We start from the raw sequence: 20,836 nt of genomic DNA on the forward strand, positions 1-20,836 counted from the left end.
TACCACGAAGCCACCCAAAAAATTACTTGCCAAATTTTCCTACCCAAAAAAATCCCAGAATCGAAAATTTCAAACCCAAAAAAATCCTCTGATCATCCCCGTCACTTGAAATCCTGAGTACCCCCTGGGTATCTAGACACCATGGACTACGAAAAACTAGATTTCATGATGGGCAGCAAGTAACAAAAATATACTTTGTGACATGACTGGCCGCGAAAACGACTGGCCGCGTGACTGGATGCAAAAAAAGATGTCCTTCAAGACACGAAAGGCCACGAAAATATAATATGAGACACAATGACCACGAAATGAGATGCGATGTTCCACAAAAAAGAAGGTATCCTTCAAGGCGGGACTGGACGCAAAAAAAAAATGTCTTTCAAGATGCGAAAGGCCACGAAAATATTATTCGAGACACCATTGACCACGAAAAAATGTATTCTTTGAGGCATGACTGGATGCAAAAAAAGATGTCCTTCAAGACACGAAAGGCCACCAAAATAATTTTTGTGTGGACTTTAAAGTCTCCACATTGTTGTGATGCACTTTTTTCTGATTGGGGGGTCACTTTCCGTGATAACTCGGGTTAGTGCTTTCGGAAGTTTTCGACAGTGATCGGAAAATCCGAAGTTTCGGTGAGATGGGCAGCCAAGGCAGTAAACCCAGAAATTCGATCAGTATCGAGTAAGTCGCACTTTATTCTTGAATCTTGAAGCCTTTTTTGACACATCTTTCGAAAAGCGCGTGGTGGCTGGAAAATATACATCAAGGAAGAACTTCAAAGGCAGCGGTGGCGTAGATGAAAAGTGAAATAACAATCGCGACGACTGAAATCTGCATATCTAATGAGCTGAACAACTGCAGTCGTAGGTCACGTTTCTTTTTTTTTCACACTTTTGACTCACTTTCTGCAGTGTTTGTTTTTCTGCGCGGCTTGAGCAAATCAAATGTCTGGTTATTTATTTATTTCAGCTTTGCCACACACAATGAATGCACAACGAGTTGTATCATGTTGTTTTACTTGTCTTGGACTCCGGGATATAATTCACCAGCTCCATTTCTCTCAAGTAGTATATTTAACAAAAGACCGATGTCGAATTTAGAACTGAACGAAAACATTGTCATGAAAAGAATAAAAATAACATCGAACCGTAGAATATTAATATGCATATATCCAAAACGTGCGACAAAATAATTTAATTGTCGGTTCAAATAACGTCCTTCGCCGCCTCTCAAAACACCGACTCCAAGTGAATATTTCAAGAACAGAAAAAGAAAAATATATTTCTCCACCTTTCTATGCAAGCTACTAAGAAATTATTTGTGAAAGCTTATTGAAACGTTCTTATTCCAAGAAGGTTAAAAAAAGAAATCTTTGAAGGTATCCTTCGAGGCATGACTGGATGCAAAAAAAGGTGTGCTTCAAGACGTACGCTATAGACCATGGAATAAAGGGATTTCTTTCAGGTGTGACTGACAGCCAAAAAGATAACATCCGAGACGCGATGTACCACGAAAAAGAAGGTTTCCTTCGAGGCGTGAATGGACGCAAAGAAAAGATGTCCTTTAAGACGAGAAAGACCACGAAAATATTATACGAGACACGATTGGCCAAGGAAAAAGGTTTCCTCTGATGTGTGACTGACAGCAAAAATGATAACCTCCAAGACACCATGTACCGCAAAAAAGAAAGTATCCTTCGAGGTGTGACTGGACTAAATAAAAAGAGATGTCTTTTGAGACATGAAAGGCCACGAAAATATAATACGAGCCATGATTGACCACGAATAGAGGTATCCTTCGAGGCGTGACTGGACGCAAAAAAGATGTCTTTCAAGACGCGAAAGGCCACAAAAATATAATATGAAACACGATTGACCACGAAAACAGGTTTCCTTGGATGGTTGATTGAGCACTAAAAACATAACCTCCGGGATGCGACGTACCACAAAAAAGAAGGTATCCTTCGAGGCGTGACTGGACGCAAAAAAGATGTCCTTCGAGAAGCTATAGACCACAAAAATATAATACGAGACACGATTGACCACAATAAAAGGTTTTCCTTGGATGGTTGATTGAGCACTAAAAACATAACCTCCGGGATGCGACATACTACAAAAAAAGAAGGTATCCTTCGAGGCATGACTGGATGCAAAAAAAGGTGTGCTTCGAGACGTACGCTATAGAACACGAAAAAAGGGATTTCTTTAAGGTGTGACTGACAGCCAAAAAGATAACACCCAAGATGCGATGTACCACGAAAAAGAAGGTTTCCTTCGAGACGTGAATGGACGCAAAGAAAAGATGTCCTTTAAGACGAGAAAGACCACGAAAATATTATACGAGACACGATTGGCCACGGAAAAAGGTTTCCTCTGATGTGTGACTGACAGCAAAAATGATAACCTCCAAGACGCCATGTACCGCGAAAAAGAAAGTATCCTTTAAGGCATGACTGGACTAAAAAAAAGAGATGTCTTTTGAGACATGAGAGGCCACGAAAATATAATACGAGACATGATTGACCACGAATAAAGGTATCCTTCGAGGCGTGACTGCTAGCTGGAAGCAAAAGAAAAGATGTCCTTCAAGATGGTATAGACCACGAAAATATAATATGAAACACAATTGAGCAAGACGCTCAAGAGACTAGTAATTAAATTAATTGCGGTTTGCAGTCATTTAACGCCACAGAGTCTCCAGTAATATTTAGGAATCTAAACAAGAGTCCTTTCCATTTCTTCGACTCTTTGTAAATGTACCCACAGTATTAACATTAATATTTAAATCTGCCTTGTGCAAATGCTTTATGTAATTTTTACCACAGTCAGGAAAGCTAGCCTCTAACAAAGACTCGAATAAGACGAATAACAAGTTTGTGTTGGGCCTTTTGCTGGTGGCGTGTGCGTTGTAAGCAGGTTAGCGTTACGAAAAACACATTTTAAACCAGGGTTAATTCACAACTCGCCAATTCCACTTTCGACAAATCTAAAATCCTCGAACGAAATCCCTCACTACATCTGTGTCAGATTGCTTTCCCCTTATAAACTACAATTTGATTGGTTCTGATAGTATTTGAAATCTGATTGGTGTGACAAACACACATACTTCGCTGACTGAGCCACTGACTGACTACATGGCCCATCACGCCAACTAAGAGCTATTTTTGAATAAATAACCCAAAAAGAGAGATATTAGAGCATAAACCTAAAAGATATGGAAAAAGAGATAGCAGCGCACAGACCTGAAAGATATAAAAAAAGACAGATAGTAGCTGCACAGTACTGAAAGATATAAATCAAAGGCTCTTCGAGCAACCTCATGGTAATTTGGTAATTTAATGAAGTGCCAACCTTTGCATTTTTTTCTAAATAAGTGTCCAATGAAGTAATGCAATCTCATTTCATTTGCGTTCGAATGTTTTATTTTTCCACATGAGTTGCGCCATTGATGGTTCGTGCTCTCAGGTGTCGTAGCGGTATTCAGTTTTCACCACAAAACTATTTTCCGGTTAGTGTATTACCTTTGAACCTTTTTAGCATTAAGTAAATTAGTTTTGTGAATATCTGTAGTTTTCTGTCAGCACGTATAGCGTTATTTTTGAGCAGCGAATAGAATTTGAGAGAAAGATTCGCCTGAGCACTTCGTGTTTCTGCTCGACTCAAAAAGATGAAAAACAGATGACGTGACACGAGGTGATGTGACGCGAAACAAAAATGTGCTGTGGATGTGGTGTTAACTAAACATGTGGCATGGTGAGCGTAATAATTTTTTAACCGTAACTACATGTAACTCATAGCTGCTTTCAGTAATGTCACAATTTCACTTAATTTGCCTTTCAATGTTTTCTTGCGTGAATGGGTCATTGATAGTTTTTCTTCTTTAAATAAGCGTTCAATAATGTGCCTTTGAATGTTTTATTTTTCCATGGGAATTGGATAAAACTAATTATAGGCCTCTCACCATGTTGCTGTCCCTCAAAAGGTTTTGAGACATTAGTCAATGCAAGAATAAGCCCTCACTTCAAAAGTATTTATCAAAAGTATGTTTTCGCCTATAGAGAGCATCACGGTTGTGACACTGCCCTACTCAGTTTAACGCAGGAATGAAAAAAGGAACTTTCTATGGACTTATCTAAAGCATTCGAAGAAGCGCACCAACCTGCAAGATATAAAAAGAAAGAGAGCAGCGCCCCAACCTGCAAGATATAAAAAGAAAGAGAGCAGCACCCCAACCTGCAAGATATAAAAAGAAAAAGAGCAGCGCCCCAACCTGCAAGATATAAAAAGAAAGAGAGCGGCGCCCCAACCTGCAAGATATAAAAAGAAAGAGAGCAGCGCCCCAACCTGCAAGATATAAAAAGAAAGAGAGCGGCGCCCCAACCTGCAAGATATAAAAAGAAAGAGAGCAGCGCCCCAACCTGCAAGATATAAAAAGAAAGAGAGCAGCGCCCCAACCTGCAAGATATAAAAAGAAAGAGAGCAGCGCCCCAACCTGCAAGATAAAAAAAGAAAGAGAGCAGCGCCCCAACCTGCAAGATATAAAAAGAAAGAGAGCGGCGCCCCAACCTGCAAGATATAAAAAGAAAGAGAGCAGCGCCCCAACCTGCAAGATATAAAAAGAAAGAGAGCGGCGCCCCAACCTGCAAGATATAAAAAGAAAGAGAGCAGCGCCCCAACCTGCAAGATATAAAAAGAAAGAGAGCAGCGCCCCAACCTGCAAGATATAAAAAGAAAAAGAGCAGCGCCCCAACCTGCAAGATATAAAAAGAAAAAGAGCAGCGCCCCAACCTGCAAGATATAAAAAGAAAGAGAGCGGCGCCCCAACCTGCAAGATATAAAAAGAAAGAGAGCGGCGCCCCAACCTGCACAATATAAAAAGAAAGAGAGCGGCGCCCCAACCTGCAAGATATAAAAAGAAAGAGAGCAGCGCCCCAACCTGCAAGATATAAAAAGAAAGAGAGCGGCGCCCCAACCTGCAAGATATAAAAAGAAAGAGAGCAGCGCCCCAACCTGCAAGATATAAAAAGAAAGGGAGCAGCACCCCAACCTGCAAGATATAAAAAGAAAGAGAGCAGCGCCCCAACCTGCAAGATATAAAAAGAAAGAGAGCAGCACCCCAACCTGCAAGATATAAAAAGAAAGAGAGCAGCGCCCCAACCTGCAAGATATAAAAAGAAAAAGAGCAGCGCCCCAACCTGCAAGATATAAAAAGAAAGAGAGTGGCGCCCCAACCTGCAAGATATAAAAAGAAAGAGAGCAGCGCCCCAACCTGCAAGATATAAAAAGAAGGAGAGCAGCGCCCCAACCTGCAAGATATAAAAAGAAAAAGAGCAGCGCCCCAACCTGCAAGATATAAAAAGAAAGAGAGCAGCGCCCCAACCTGCAAGATATAAAAAGAAAGAGAGCAGCGCCCCAACCTGCAAGATATAAAAAGAAAAAGAGCAGCGCCCCAACCTGCAAGATATAAAAAGAAAGAGAGTGGCGCCCCAACCTGCAAGATATAAAAAGAAAGAGAGCAGCGCCCCAACCTGCAAGATATAAAAAGAAAGAGAGTGGCGCCCCAACCTGCAAGATATAAAAAGAAAGAGAGTGGCGCCCCAACCTGCAAGATATAAAAAGAAAGAGAGCAGCGCCCCAACCTGCAAGATATAAAAAGAAAGAGAGTGGCGCCCCAACCTGCAAGATATAAAAAGAAAGAGAGTGGCGCCCCAACCTGCAAGATATAAAAAGAAAGAGAGCAGCGCCCCAACCTGCAAGATATAAAAAGAAAGAGAGCAGCGCCCCAACCTGCAAGATATAAAAAGAAAGAGAGCAGCGCCCCAACCTGCAAGATATAAAAAGAAAGAGAGCAGCGCCCCAACCTGCATGATATAAAAAGAAAGAGAGAAGCGCACCAACCTGAAAGATATCAGTAAAAAAAAGAGATAGTTAGTAGTGCACAGACCTGAAAATTTAAAAAAAAAAGAGGGAGATAGTAGCTAGTGCACATGACTGACAACCAAAGAATATCTCAATATGTGCGATATAAAGTTTGGCATATATTTGAATCCTAGCATTTGTAATCCATACATGTGCATGTTGCCATGTAGTCTCTTGGGTATTCTGTGTTAAGAGTATATAAGCAAGTGTGTAGTATAAGTTCATTCTCTCGGCGTGTTACCAGCACTGTTTCAGTTAATTTTGTGATGCCTGTCGAATCGACTGGAGCTCTGGCGGAGTTGGTTCTAAAGTGCTCAAAGCGATCAAGCATGTTTTTTCTGATATTTCTGCCAAATGTTTCGACAGCCGTTCAGTAGTTCATAAACGTGCGTTCAGAAAAAATTACAAGCCATTCAGACGTGCAGTTTTATCCGTTCCACACGGCTTTGTGAGCCGTGCGTTACCCGTTCGGTAGCCGCGTATTTTACCCGTTCGGTATAAAGCCCTTAGTGTACGTTTTCGCGCGAGAGGTCACATTTAACTACAGTTATCGAGTCTAGGCTAGCCGACTTTAAGCGAGATTTATCCGACGAGCGTGATTCTTCAATCAGTTGCTGCCGTGGTTAAAGGAGTTAAGGGGGCAACAAGAAGCAATACGAGCTTCAATGGCAAGTTCTTGATTGGCTTTCTGATGCTAGAGATAACCTGGCCAGTGTGAATTAAGTACGAAAAAGCGAAGAAAGCCATCAAAGAAGGTATAAGCCTGACTGAAAGCGCATTAAGGTAATTAAGTTTACTGATAGGAGTGAGTTTGGCTGGTCGACAGTTGGCGAATATTTATCGGACGAGTTGGCTTCAAATTCTGAGGACGAGAAACGCATTTTTCGTTCTGACAGGCGTGCAGAGAGTTGTTCTAAACAAGCAGCGAGTCGTTATAGGGTCACAAATGGAGGGACACGAAGTCGCCTCCTAATTTTGCATCGTTTTCGTCTGCGAGATTTGGTTCCACAAGTGGGATTCAATCCAGGAACATGTCTTCCAGGATAGGTCCTTGTTATAAGTTAAGTAATTCTTTGAATTTCTCGTTTTTTTATTTGTTGCTCTTTTTCTTGTTGCTCGTTTACTTTTCTGCTTTGTTTACTTCTCGCAGTGCTGGCTACCCACGGCACACTGCATTATTTTCCATATTATTTGTGCCTAGGTGTTTATGGTAGGGCAGAATAGCACAAAAAAAGTATCCTGCAATATGCGATGGACCTCAAAAGAGAGCATTTTGAGACGTGACAGACAGCAATAAAAAATAACTTCCATCTAGAAACCATGGACTATGAAAAACGAGATTTCCTCTCAGATGTGATGGGCAGCAAGTAATGAAAATATCCTTTGTAACGTGACTGGCTGCGAAAAAAGATAACCTCTGAGACGCGATATACCACGAATAAAGAGAGATTCAGAATAAAGAGCACTTTGAGATGCGACCCCATGGACTACAAAAAAAGAGATTTCCTTTGAGACGTGATGGACAGGAACAAACTAATATCCTGCAAGACTTGAATGACTAATTGAATTTGGTATATAGAGTCTGTGTATTTTTATATCTTGCCATTTTCTTTAGTGCGTGGAATATATATCAATATTAATCAATATTAATAATTACCAGTAAAAATGTAAAAACTATAATGCGCCCTTTTCATAGAAATATCAGGGTTCTCAGTTGAACCGTTAACCCGTAACACCTGCTCCGAGTGTCACTTAATAGTGTTAGGGCTGTCAAAGCACTGCAGTCAATAGATTTAAGTTACATAGCCTTTGGCCATGTAGATCCCTGCTACGGGTGAAAACAAAACAGCAACAGCTGCTGAAATTTCTATTGAGAACCCTGGAAATAATTATGCTCAAAAGCATGTTATGTGTATTTTCATGTCACATAATTTAATCTGGGGCATTGAATAAAAAGAACATTCAAGTCATTTGTATATATTTTTCATGTCAATCATTTAATTTGGGGCATTGCATATTAATAAACATTCAACTGATTTGTGTATTTTCATGTCACAATTTAATCTGGGCGCATTGAATAAAAAGAACATTCAAGTGATTTGTGTATATTTTTCATGTCAATCATTTAATTTGGGTCATGTTGCAATTATAATCACAATTCAGGTGATTTGTGTATTTTCATGTCACCATTTAATTTGCAGCATTGAATATAATGAACATTCAACTGATTTGTGTATTTTAGTGTCACATTATATTTTATTGTGGCATTGAATATAATAATCATTCAACTAATTTGTGTATTTTCATGTCACATAATTTAATCTGGGACATTGAATAAAAAGAACATTCAAGTGATTTATGTATATTTTTCATGTCAATCATTTAATTTGGGTCATGTTGCAATTATAATCACAATTCAGGTGATTTGTGTATTTTCATGTCACCATTTAATTTGCAGCATTGAATATAATGAACATTCAACTGATTTGTGTATTTTAGTGTCACATTATATTTTATTGTGGCATTGAATATAATAATCATTCAACTAATTTGTGTATTTTCATGTCACATAATTTAATCTGGGACATTGAATAAAAAGAACATTCAAGTGATTTGTGTATATTTTTTATCTAGTTAGATCTGTTGTCCTGCAATCATTTAATTTGGGGATTTGCATATAATGAACATTCAACTAATTTGTGTATTTCCATGTCACATAAAATTAAATCTGGGGCATTGAATAAAAAGAACATTCAAGTGATTTGTGTATATTTTTCATCTAGTTAGATCTGTTGTCATGCAATCATTTAATTTGGGGCTTTGCATATAATAAACATTCAAGTGATTTGTGTGGTTTCATGTCAAATCATGATTTAATTTGGAACATTAATTACATATAATGAACATTCAACTGAGTTGTGTATTTTCATGTCACATAATTTAATTTAGGGCATTAAATATAATAAACATTCAACTGATTTGTGTATTTTCATGTCACATAATTAGATTTAATCTGGGACATTGAATAAAAAGAACATTCAAGTGATTTGTGTATAAATTGTTCATCTGATGTCAATCATTTAATTTGGGGCATTGAATATAAATTATAAACATTTGACTGATTTGTCTATTTTCATGTCACACCATGATTTCATTTGGGGCATTGAATAAAATCGAAATTTCAAGTGATTTTTGTATTGTATGTCACCCCTTTAATTTTTTAGTGTTGAATATAATTGTAAATTTAAGTCAATTGTGTATTTTCATGTCACACCATTTTTTTTGAGCATTAAATATAATTGAGCATTCAACTAATTTTTGTATTTTCATGCAGTCACCATTTAATTTGGGGCATTGCATATAATGAACATTCAACTGATTTGTGTATATTTTTCATGTCAATCATTTAATTTGGGGCATTGCATATAATGAACATTCAAGTGATTTGTGTATTTTCATGTCACAATTTAAACTGGGGCATTGAATAAAAAGAACATTCAAGTGATTTTTGTATATTTTTCATGTCAATCATTTAATTTGGGGCATTGCATATAATGAACATTCAAGTGATTTGTGTATTTTCATGTCACAATTTAAACTGGGGCATTGAATAAAAAGAACATTCAAGTGATTTGTATATAATTTTCATGTCAATCATTTAATTTGGGGCATTGCATATATAATGAACATTCAAGTGATTTGTGTATGTCACAATTTAATCTGGGGCATTGAATAAAAAGAACATTCAAGTGATTTGTATAAAATTTTCATGTCAATCATTTAATTTGGGGCATTGCATATATAATGAACATTCAACTTGATTTGTGTATTTTCATGTCACATAATTTAATCTGGGGCATTAAATAAAAAGAACATTCAAGTGATTTGTGTATATTTTTCATGACAATCATTTAATTTGGGGCATTGCATATAATCACCATTCAACTGATTTGTGTATTTTCATGTCACCATTTAATTTGTGATTTGTATATATTTTTCATGTCAATCATTTAATTTGGGGCATTGCATATAATAAACATTCAACTGATTTGTGTATTTTCATGTCACAATTTAATCTGGGTGCATTGAATAAAAAGAACATTCAAGTGATTTGTGTATATTTTTCATGTCAATTATTTAATTTGGGGCATTGCATATAATGAACATTCAAGTGATTTGTGTATTTTCATGTCACAATTTAAACTGGGGCATTGAATAAAAAGAACATTCAAGTTATTTGTGTATATTTTTCATCTGTTGTCAATTATTTAATTTGGGGCATTGATTGCATATAATGAACATTCAAGTGATTTGTGTATTTTCATGTCACAATTTAAACTGGGGCATTAAATAAAAAGAGCATTCAAGTTATTTCTGTATATTTTTCATCTGTTGTCAATCATTTAATTTGGGGCATTGCATATAATGAACATTTCAGTGAATTGTGTGGTTTCATGTCAAATCATGATTTAATTTGGAGCATTATTACATATAATAAACATTCAACTCAGAGTTGTGTATTTTCATGTCACATAATTTAATTTGGAGCATTGAATATAATAAACATTTAAGTGATTTGTGTATTTTCATGTCACATAACTTAATCTGGGGCATTGAATAAAAAGAACATTCAAGTGATTTGTGTATATTTTTCATGTCAATCATTTAATTTGGGGCATTGCATATAATCACCATTCAAGCTAGTGATTTGTGTATTTTCATGTCACATAATTTAATCTGGGGCATTGAATAAAAAGAACATTCAAGTGATTTGTGTATATTTTTAGTGCAGAATGCACTATTGTGATGGTTTGGTGGGGCTGTCGTCCGCTAAACCCCTAAAGCGCACATGTCTTTTAATCACCAATTAATTAATTAATATCAATTATTAATTATTCCTGTGGAGGGGGTGGGGGTGGGGAGCCCTGACCGACCCCTAGGTAAAACCTGGAGCACTCTACGTACTTTCAGAAGATCCAAGTTATTTTTTTCAGAAAACCCTTTGCTCTCCTTGTGGTACACTCACGTAATTTACACCAACGCATGCGCAGATAGTCTACGTTTTTTCTGGAACTATCATGAACAAACATCGCTTGTATTGCGTGTTTGCGGTAGGCTCTGCAGACTTCTGGCGCCAGTAAAACCGCAATTAATTAAATTAGATTTTGAGACTTTCACAGCGCGTATTAGGTACAACTTGCACCGGGATTTCGGCGTGAACACCTGATAACCAGGAAACAAATATCCTAGCTGTACTGCGTTTTAAAAAACCTGTCGAAAAATATTTTTTTGATTAATTTGTTTTTATTTTTGAGAATCGTCTTTCGTGCAGTCTAAACCGTAACTTAATTAAATTAAACAAATATGCGCCATAAAACAAACAAAAAACAAAAGTTTCATGTTATCGCATTTTCAAAGAAGAAAAAGTTTTTGTTACAAACGAACAAAAGTGTTGTGTACGTTTGCAAAAATTAGCGTAAGGAACACCTGGGAAAGAATACAAGTAGCCTGTGAACAGTTTTTCCGAAAGTAAAATAAAGCAAATAAAACGAACATATATAAAACATCATACTTTCAATTGTTCCATATTGCATTCTGCACTTACCAAATCATCGAGATTTTTTTCATCTGTTGTCAATCATTTAATTTGGGGCATTGCATATAATGAACATTTCAGTGATTTGTGTGGTTTCATGTCAAATCATGATTTAATTTGGAGCATAATTACATATAATGAACATTCAACTGAGTTGTGTATTTTCATGTCACATAATTTTATTTGGAGCATTGAATATAATAAACATTCAACTGATTTGTGTATTTTCATGTCACATAATTTAATCTGGGTCATTGAATAAAAAGAACATTCAAGTGATTTGTGTATAAATTGTTTGACATCTGATGTCAATCATTTAATTTGGGGCATTGAAGATAAATTATAAACATTAATTCGACTGATTTTGTCTATTTTCATGTCACACCATGATTTAATTTGGGGCATTGAATAAAAATTATAAACATTCGACTGATTTTGTCTATTTTCATGTCACACCATGATTTAATTTGGGGCATTGAATATAATCGAACTTTCAAGTGATTTTTGTTTTTTCATGCAGTCATCATATATATAATTTGCAGCATTGAGTATAATGTACATTCAACTGATTTGTGTATTTCCATGTCACATTATATTTTATTGTAGTATAATTGAATACAATGAACATTCAAGTGATTTGTGTGTTTTCATGTCAAATCATGATTTAATTTAGAGCATAATTACATATAAATTATGTATATTCAACTGAGTTGTGTATTTTCATGTCACGTAATTTAATAATTTGGAGCATTGAATTTAATAAACATTCAACTGATTTGTCTATTGTCATGTCACACCATGATTTAATTTGGGGGCATTGAATATAAATAATCGAACTTTCAAGTGATTTGTGTATTTTATGTCACCCCTTTAATTTTTAAGTATTGAATATAATTGTAAATTTAAGTTAATTGTATATTTCCATGTCACACCATTTTTTTGGAGCATTGAATATGATTGAACATTCAACTGATTTGTGTATTTTTGTCACACCATTTAATTTGGAGGATTGAATATAATTGAACATTCAACCTATTTGTGTATTTTCAGGTCACATCCTTTAATTTGGTGCATTGAATTTTATGTACATTCAACTGATTTGTGTATTTTCACGTCACACCATGATTTAATTTGGAGCATTGCAGATAACTGAACATTGAAGTGATTTGTTTATTTTCATGTCACCATGATTTAATTTGGAGCATTGAATATAATAAACATTAATCAACTGATTTGTGTATTTTCATGTCACATAATATTATTTAATCTGGGACATTGAATAAAAAGAACATTCAAGTGATTTGTGTATACAGTGGAACCCCGATATAACGATATGCCAAGGGGGCAGTAAAATTACATCGTTATATCGAGGAATCGTCATATCGGGGTTCCGTCCCATACATTTTACTTTTGCCGGGACATAACATATTCATCGTTATATCGGGAATATCGTTATATCGAAGATCGTTATATCGGGGTTCCACTGTAAATTGTTCATCTCATGTCAATCATTTAATTTAGGGCATTGAATATAAATTATAAACATTCGACTGATTTTGTCTATTTTCATGTCACACCATGATTTAATTTGGGGCATTGAATATAATCGAACTTTCAAGTGATTTTTGTATTTTCATGCAGTCACCATATATATAATTTGCAGCATTGAGTATAATTAACATTCAACTGATTTGTGTATTTTCATGTCACATTATATTTTATTGTAGTATTGAATACAATGAACATTCAAGTGATTTGTATGTTTTCATGTCAAATCATGATTTAATTTGGAGCATAATTACATATAAATTATGAATATTCAACTGAGTTGTGTATTTTCATGTCACATAATTTAATTTGGAGCATTGAATTTAATAAACATTCAACTGATTTGTCTATTGTCATGTCACACCATGATTTAATTTGGGGGCATTGAATATAATCGAACTTTCAAGTGATTTTTGTATTTTCATGTCACACCATGATTTAATTTGAAGCATTGCAGATAACTGAACATATTTGAAGTGATTTGTTTATTTTCATGCCACACCATGATTTAATTTGAAGCATTGAATATAATGAACTTTCAAGTGATTTTTGTATTTTTATGTCACATCATTTAATTTGGAGCATTAAATAAAATGAAAATTTAACTCATTTGTGTATTTTCATGTCACACCATGATTTAATTTTCCCCATAGAACCTAGACTGCAAAACAGTCGTATCTTTTGCGAACGCGCTCGGTCTTGAAACGAGAGCGAGAGGTCTGGAGCCAATGTCAAAGCTATGAGTGAGACTGGGGAGAGACGCTAAAAGATACAAAAAAAATGACTGTTTTGCAGTCTACATAGAACCATACTAACCACTGCTGGAAAGAACTTGACGGCGGATTTTGTTGCCAAGGTAACGCTGAGAACATTGGACCATGAATCTGATGAATTGACCATGAAGTTTATTGACTGCTCACTCAAGACAGATTGACTGATTGGTTATTGAGGATAGGATAAACTAAAATGAAAATTAATTATGCGTCAGTTTTTACTTAAAGCTAAAGTATTGCTAAGAAGTCCTTTTAGTTTTTTAATTAATGAAAATCCCCTTTTTTTTCAGTTACTTCTTGACAGAAGCAGAGAGACTCATTCCCGGGACTCGTTCGGTACAATGTGTTTTCGTCAAAGTGAAGACATTTTGGTTGCGTTGTATTACTCGTATATTTTTAACAATTATTTTTGCACTCCACACATTTCTTTGAAATAAATGTTCTTCTTGGCAAGGAAGGTTAAGTCGCTGTTAATTCGATACGGCGACCAAACCTCAGGCTGACAAACACGTTATACATGTATATTCAGATAAACGTACCTTTTTAAGTGTTTGAGTGGCCATGATATTTGTTCTTTCTTTGGAAGCTTGCATCTGAAATTGACAAGAGCAAAGGAGCTGGGTTATTACGCCAGCAACATACTATACAGTTGTTTCGAGAAAGGTCAAAACAAAAGTACACCTCACGGTCTTGGTATTCACTGGAAATTTGCATATTGGCCTTGAGGAAATGTACGAATTAAGGTCTTTGACGAGTCTCTTGGCAGAGAGGAAATATGCGTGTCAGACTAGCCACTTTAATTTTAAATCCTTTCTATATGGAAAAGTAACCTTAGCTATCAGTGGAACAAATAAACAGGTTACGATACAAGATGCTAGATTCCTTCTTGTCTATGAACAAATAAGGCATATTGGTGTGTCAGTCAAGCAAAGAGCATTCCTGCCATCAAGTATTTTCTTACGTGCGGCCGCATTGACGTGTAGAGGCCATTTACTCCCCTTTGCAAAAAAAAAAAAACAAATCTTCCCTTCCCTGGGCCAAGTTTTAGTCAAATTCCATAGGGTGGGGAAGGCAATTGCTGTCAAATGCCCCACATCTGTCCGACCCCACCCCACCCATTTTCAGGCTTGACAATGATAAATGCATAAATAAGTGGCCCGGTATTAATGTGGTCGGCAGCCAAACCATGCGGCAAATAAAAAGACGAATAAACAGATAAAGGTACCTGCGTAAATGTCTGTTCAGAATTCCTCTAGGTCGTTTGGTATGCCGATGTCTCGTTTCGTTGTTGTGTTAGAGCAATTCCTTTCAAAGCAGACATCTGAAATTGACAAGAACAAAGGAACTGGTTTGTTAAGCCGGTCACATTTGAAACACTAAAAGGATTTCGTTTAAAGTTAAATTAAACTCTCAGGAATTTAGAATTCGGTTCTTAAATATTGAAGCTAACCCTTCTGGGCAATATAGCACCTATCATGGTTTTTATTGTCAAAGTAATTCCTTTTGCTTGGTTTTTTTATTAGAGTTACGCCTTCAGGAATGGTTAACATGTCCACGAAGACGCGCAAAGTTTCGCTGTTAATGGATTTGAAACTTTCACTGTGATATTTTTGTTGTCATGTTCAACCTGAATAACAAATTCAAGCTTGGCGCCAACTCACACCCAAAAAGATAGCTAAAGATGGCACCTGATTAATTCTCGTTATTAAATACTGCACGGGATTTCGCTCGCTTTTGTTGTTTGTTGGTTTTATGCAAATTAAAGTAAGTAACAACCTTTATTTTTGTGACAGATCTCATTCCATTGCAACAAATTGGCACTTATTGGGGGACACTGGAAAAGGAGAGGAAAATCACTAAAATCTATTAAAAATTCCTAAAATTTGGAATTTGTAAACCACGAAAGGCTAAAACTATCAATGAGTGAAAAATCGACGTTGAAAACTTTTGCGAATAGTTATTCTAAACTTGGCGACAAAATATAAAGAAAATTTCATCTTTTCTTCGTAAAATATATTGTTACATTTGCAAGCCGCAGCAGATTGTATTTTGGTATGATATCACTTTAGTTTCAAACCCGCGAAATTCTAATTCATTAAACCTAGGACAGATTTTAGGAAAGAATTTTTGTCTAATATAACATCTAAATAAATTCTAATTCGCACGTCTAAATCGCTAAAAAGTGGTGCAATTCGACAACACTGATTCGATTCAGATGGTGTCGAAGGTATGCACTGGATTCGCGTTTGATTGAGGGTCTGAATAGGGTTTAGTGTTTAGTGATATTTGCCCATAGTTTTTAGTGTTTGCTGTTAAATTGGCTAATTTTCTAATGTTTACTGTTTCCGGAGAAAATACTGTTAAGTGTTTGGAGGGTTTTTCGTGAAAAACTCAGTCTTTTAGCATTGTAAATTCTTATCTGCTCTTCGAAAATCGGTGATAAAATCACTCATGAACTTTGAGCCTGTGCTGTGTGTTCTCCTCGGAAATCCTCGGTAGTCTTCGGAAATCTTCGGCAGTATGCGAGAATCTTCGGTAGTATTCGGAAATCTTCCGAAATGATCGGGAATCGTCGGAAAATGGCCGAAAACTATTGGCATTTTTGGAGCCGTTTTTGTTTCTTTCTGGATAAAATTTACTGTTACAGTGAATTTTTTTACTGTTAGTGTTAAAATGCCTAAAATTTAACTGTTTCATGTTACAGAGCTAAAAGTTTAAGTGTTTAGTGATATCGAAGTACCCCCATTCAGACCCTCTTGATTGGATGAAAGCAAAAACGGCCTTATGCGTCTACTGGCGCGACGAAACATGATGATGATGAAAGAAATTAAAATCATGTTTTCTGTGGTTCCTTCAATATCAGACTGCGCTTAATCCCAAATGCTGATGACTTCATAAATGTCGCGTAGACAATATTTTGAGATCTAAACTAAAAATACCGAGGAATCAAAACATAGCTACATATGCACTTAAGGTGGCTGGTAACGGTTTCCAGCACTTTCCAGCTCTTATACTTTGACGGGTCAGTACTACAAATCTTTATAAGGTGATGCTATAATAATGGTATGAAATTAATGCCCAATGATTGGTGAATATGTTGTGGTTATTTTCATGACGTCACTGGTTACTATAGCAACAGTATAACCTGTTGAAAACACCCTTAATTTTGGCTTTAAGTGCTTATAACTCAAAAACGAGCTCGGTGACCCCCATTTTTTATTATTGAACATTGATCAACATGTTAAGAGACAACTTCTTGCAAAGGTAAAAAAAATTCTACGAAGCGGTTTCAGAGCCACCTTAAATTTTCAAATTTTTAAGGTGGCTCTGAAACCGCTTCGTAGAAATTTTTTTAACTTTGCAAAAAGTTGTCTCTTAACATGTTGATCAATGTTCAATAATAAAAAATGGGGGTCACCGAGCTCGTTTTTGAGTTATAAGCACTTAAAGCCAAATTAAGGGTGTTTTTAACAGGTTATACTGTTGCTATAGTAACCAGTGACGTCATAAAAATAATCACAACATCATTGGGCTTTAATTTCATACCATTTTTGTAGCATCAATCTATAAAGATTTGTAGTACTGACCCGTCAAAGTATAAGAGCTGGAAAGTGCTTGAAACTGTTACCAGCCACCTTAGAAGATTCACCTCTACTATAGTCTACCAAGGGGACGAAATAAAGCAAATTCAATCTCCTATTATTTGTCAAAGTCTACCACTTGTGCATCTGGTTTTAAATTTGCAGTGCCACTTTAAAATTGGAACCATAACACTCTCAAAATAAAAAAATCTCGATGATTTGTTAAGTGCAGAATGCAATATGGAACAATTGAAAGTATGATGTTTTATATATGTTCGTGTTTATTTGCTTTATTTTACTTTCGGAAAAACTGTTCACAGGCTACTTGTATTCTTTCCCAGTTGTTCCTTACGCTAATCTTTGCAAACGTAACACGACACTTTTATTCGTTTGTAACAAAATACTTTTGTCTTCCTTGAAAATGCGATAACATGAAACTTTTGTTTTTTGTTTGTTTTACGGCGGCATCGATGACAGTTGCTTAATTTAATTAAGTTACGGTTTAGACTGCACGAAAGACGATTCTCAAAAACTAAAGAAACAAATCTAATCAAAAAACATATTTTTCGACAGGTTTTTTAAAACGCAGTACAGCTAGGATATTTGTTTCCTGGTTATCAGGTGTTCACGCCGAAAATCCCGGTGCAAGTTTTTGCATACCTAATTACGAAAGTGCTGTGAAAGTCTCAAAATCTAATTTAATTAATTTGCGGTTTTTACTTGGCGCCAAGAAGTCTGCAGGAAGCCTACCGCAAACACGCAATACAAGCGATGTTCATGATAGTTCCAGAAAACAACGTAGACTAATCTGCGCATGCGTTTGGTGTAAATTACGTTGAGTAGTACCACAAGGAGAGCAAAGGTTTTACTGAAACAAATATATACCTTTGAGATCCTCATATAAAAGTAACGTAGATGTGCTCCACGTTTTACTTGGGGGGTATGGTCAGGTGCTCCCACCCCAACCCCCTCCACGTCCACAGGAATAATTAATTAATTAATTAATTGATATTAATTAATTAATTGACTATTAAAGTTTACACGTTAGCGCACTAGCGGGTTAGCGGACGACAGCCCCAACAAACCATCACAATAGTGCATTCTGCACTAAAAAGCTTTACGAATTTTCGACCCCCTTATCTCGACCAGTAGATAAAAAATATTTTTACGCGCGCGTCTTCGTTAAAATATTCAATGCCAAGGAAACGGAATCTTTGCGACTGCTAAGTGAAGTCTGGGCAAAGGTACATTTTTTGGACGTTTTGAATCGTTTACAGCTCTTTAATATCCGGAGAAAATGGTGGACAGCACATTGCAAATGTAGTTTCTATAAAGTCGATTATATATCCGAGTGCCAGTTTTGTCCGACCATTTTTGTCGAAATATTTTTAAAACATTTTTTAAATTTAAATGACCTCCAATGCGAAATGATCCATTGATGTTCAGCTGTGGATTCCTTTCTTGTTCTTATCCTCTTGTTGTTTAGTCTGTAAATTGAACAGGAAAGCAGATATTTAGCTTTATATTTGGTAGGAAAATCTGAAACTTTATGCAACTTGGGTTGTCAAATGATAAAACGCGAATAACTGTACTAAAATGCGTTCTTGAAGAAAAGGTTATTTGAATGTAGATCGTGGCAGACAAAAAATTCTTACGAAATGTTTTTGTTAAGCCTTTGCCTTGTCTTTGTTGGTGACGCCAGAGTATTACGCTGTCAAAATGGCCACTCAGGGCAACACGTGAATGCCTTGAAAAATATTCGCGTTATCGTTTGAATACTTAGTAAGGAAAGACAACACTCAGATTGTTTACTCGGGAACACACTTCAGCTTAACTTCACACTCTGTTTTACTATCTTAGGCAAAGGAAATTTGTCGAGCGCCTTCATTCAACTCACGAACGGCGAACTTAAACTCCGAGCGCACGTGGAAACTGTAACGGCACTTTACAAATAGTTTCTCCTTACATTTTAGCGCAAAATTGCAGAGAAGTCATTACTCACGTTCGCTTTCTAATAAGGAAGTTTGAGTGGGGTACTTTCTTTCTCCTTCAGAGATCTTGTCATCGGAGAGTCCAGCCTAGTATTCACATGGCCGTAAGCTGTTTAGAGTGAAGCAAATTCTACAAATTGTTATGAATATAGATAAAGCATTTGAAAAGTAATAGCCAATGGCTGACAAATGCGTCACAGCTTTAGGTGTGACTTGCACGCTTCACAACATGCCACTGGCGCTTGGCGCCAACTCGCGCCCAAAGGGGTATCCAATTGGTTCGCACCATCAAAGACTGCACGGGATTTCGCTTTTTTGTTGGTTTTATGAAAATAAATATTCTGCAAACGTTTCACGATATATTTACAAAGGAATGGAAGGTATCTTTTACCATGCATATGACTTTTTCTCGAAGGGAAAGGGATAAAATGTAAGGAACAACTTAAGATTGTGAAAGAAATCTCACCACTTTTCACTTTCAATAGGAGTTTCAGTGGTTAAGCGTGTAGCACCCCAGGGTTTTAATTGGCTGGTTTGAACTTTGTGATTAATGCGGCCATCCCTTTTCGACTTCAGTAGCCTGCGAGCAGGCTCTCTATTTGGGGGCAACGTGAATATTGAACTCCTCGAGCGCTAGCCTGCGTAGCTGGCGGTATTATATTGTTAGGTTTTAAAGCGCCCACCAGCAAGCGGCGCAGCCGCGAGTGGCTTGGGGAGGAGAAGCTTCTCCTCCCCAAGCCACTCGCGGCTGCGCCGCTCGTTGTCGCGGCTTCGCCTCTTGCTGGTGGGCGCTTTAAAACCCAACAATATAATACCGCCAGCTACGCAGGAAGGCTCTATCCCGCGAGTGCCGAAGGCGCGAGTGCGTGGGCGAAGCAAGCCAGCGGGCTCGCGCCTTCGGAACTCGAAGAGTCGCGTTGCCCGAATAGAGAGCCTACTCGCAGGCTACGACTTCAGTTGCAGGTCCATTTGCATTATGACGTAAACGCGCAACGACTTCTGGTTGTAGTAAAGTTCGCGGTAAAACACCATTTCTGGCTTATGATTGGCTAAGGGCAGCCAAGCGCGAAGGTGGATTGTGGACATCTATGTCATTTATTTGGAGCTATAAAAGCTGCTAAGTTTACGCTCTTGTCGCTTCGAAATTTGCTTATACATTTATTTTTCAGTTATTTGTCAAAAATATAGAAAACAGGATGAATGAAAATTGACTGAGTTCTGTGTTTTAACCAAGACAGACAAAAATATAATTCATGTTCACGTAAGTTATGGACGTTGTGTGCCGGAGGCGATTTTGTAGAAATTCATTCATCGAGGCCGACAACTTCTCTTCGTAAATAATTTTAGCCTAATATCACAGCTTCAAAAAATCGCGAACTGAAAACAGAATGCTTGAAAGGACGAGTCTAGGGTATTTTAAAATTTG

The 20,836-nt window shown here is 36.7% G+C and overlaps 2 long non-coding RNA genes across 9 annotated transcripts in view; one reads left to right on the forward strand and one right to left on the reverse strand.

Moving 5' to 3' along the window:
* LOC144647317 (uncharacterized) overlaps positions 1 to 14,704 on the forward strand; it is a 22,839-nt gene extending 8,135 nt beyond the window's left edge. For 3 of the 8 annotated variants that reach the window (XR_013569570.1, XR_013569568.1, XR_013569566.1), the window contains 2 exons: positions 13,870 to 13,921; positions 14,129 to 14,704. This is a non-coding gene — a long non-coding RNA (uncharacterized LOC144647317). Of the gene's footprint in view, positions 1 to 4,060; positions 5,912 to 12,567; positions 12,689 to 13,869 lie in introns of those variants that run through there. The other 5 variants (XR_013569569.1, XR_013569567.1, XR_013569571.1 and 2 more) reach the window with 4 other exon arrangements.
* A 145-nt stretch (positions 14,705 to 14,849) lies between these two features.
* LOC144645786 (uncharacterized) lies at positions 14,850 to 19,680 on the reverse strand. The gene is made up of 3 exons (XR_013569339.1): positions 19,422 to 19,680; positions 18,835 to 18,906; positions 14,850 to 15,159 (listed from the first exon to the last, which is right to left on the reverse strand). It is a non-coding gene; the product is annotated as an uncharacterized LOC144645786 (long non-coding RNA).
* Positions 19,681 to 20,836: the final 1,156 nt, after the last annotated feature.

The sequence above is a fragment of the Oculina patagonica genome, chromosome 3 (assembly GCF_052425735.1).
Source record: "Oculina patagonica isolate OP01 chromosome 3, crgOcupat, whole genome shotgun sequence".
Taxonomy (NCBI): domain Eukaryota; kingdom Metazoa; phylum Cnidaria; class Anthozoa; order Scleractinia; family Oculinidae; genus Oculina; species Oculina patagonica.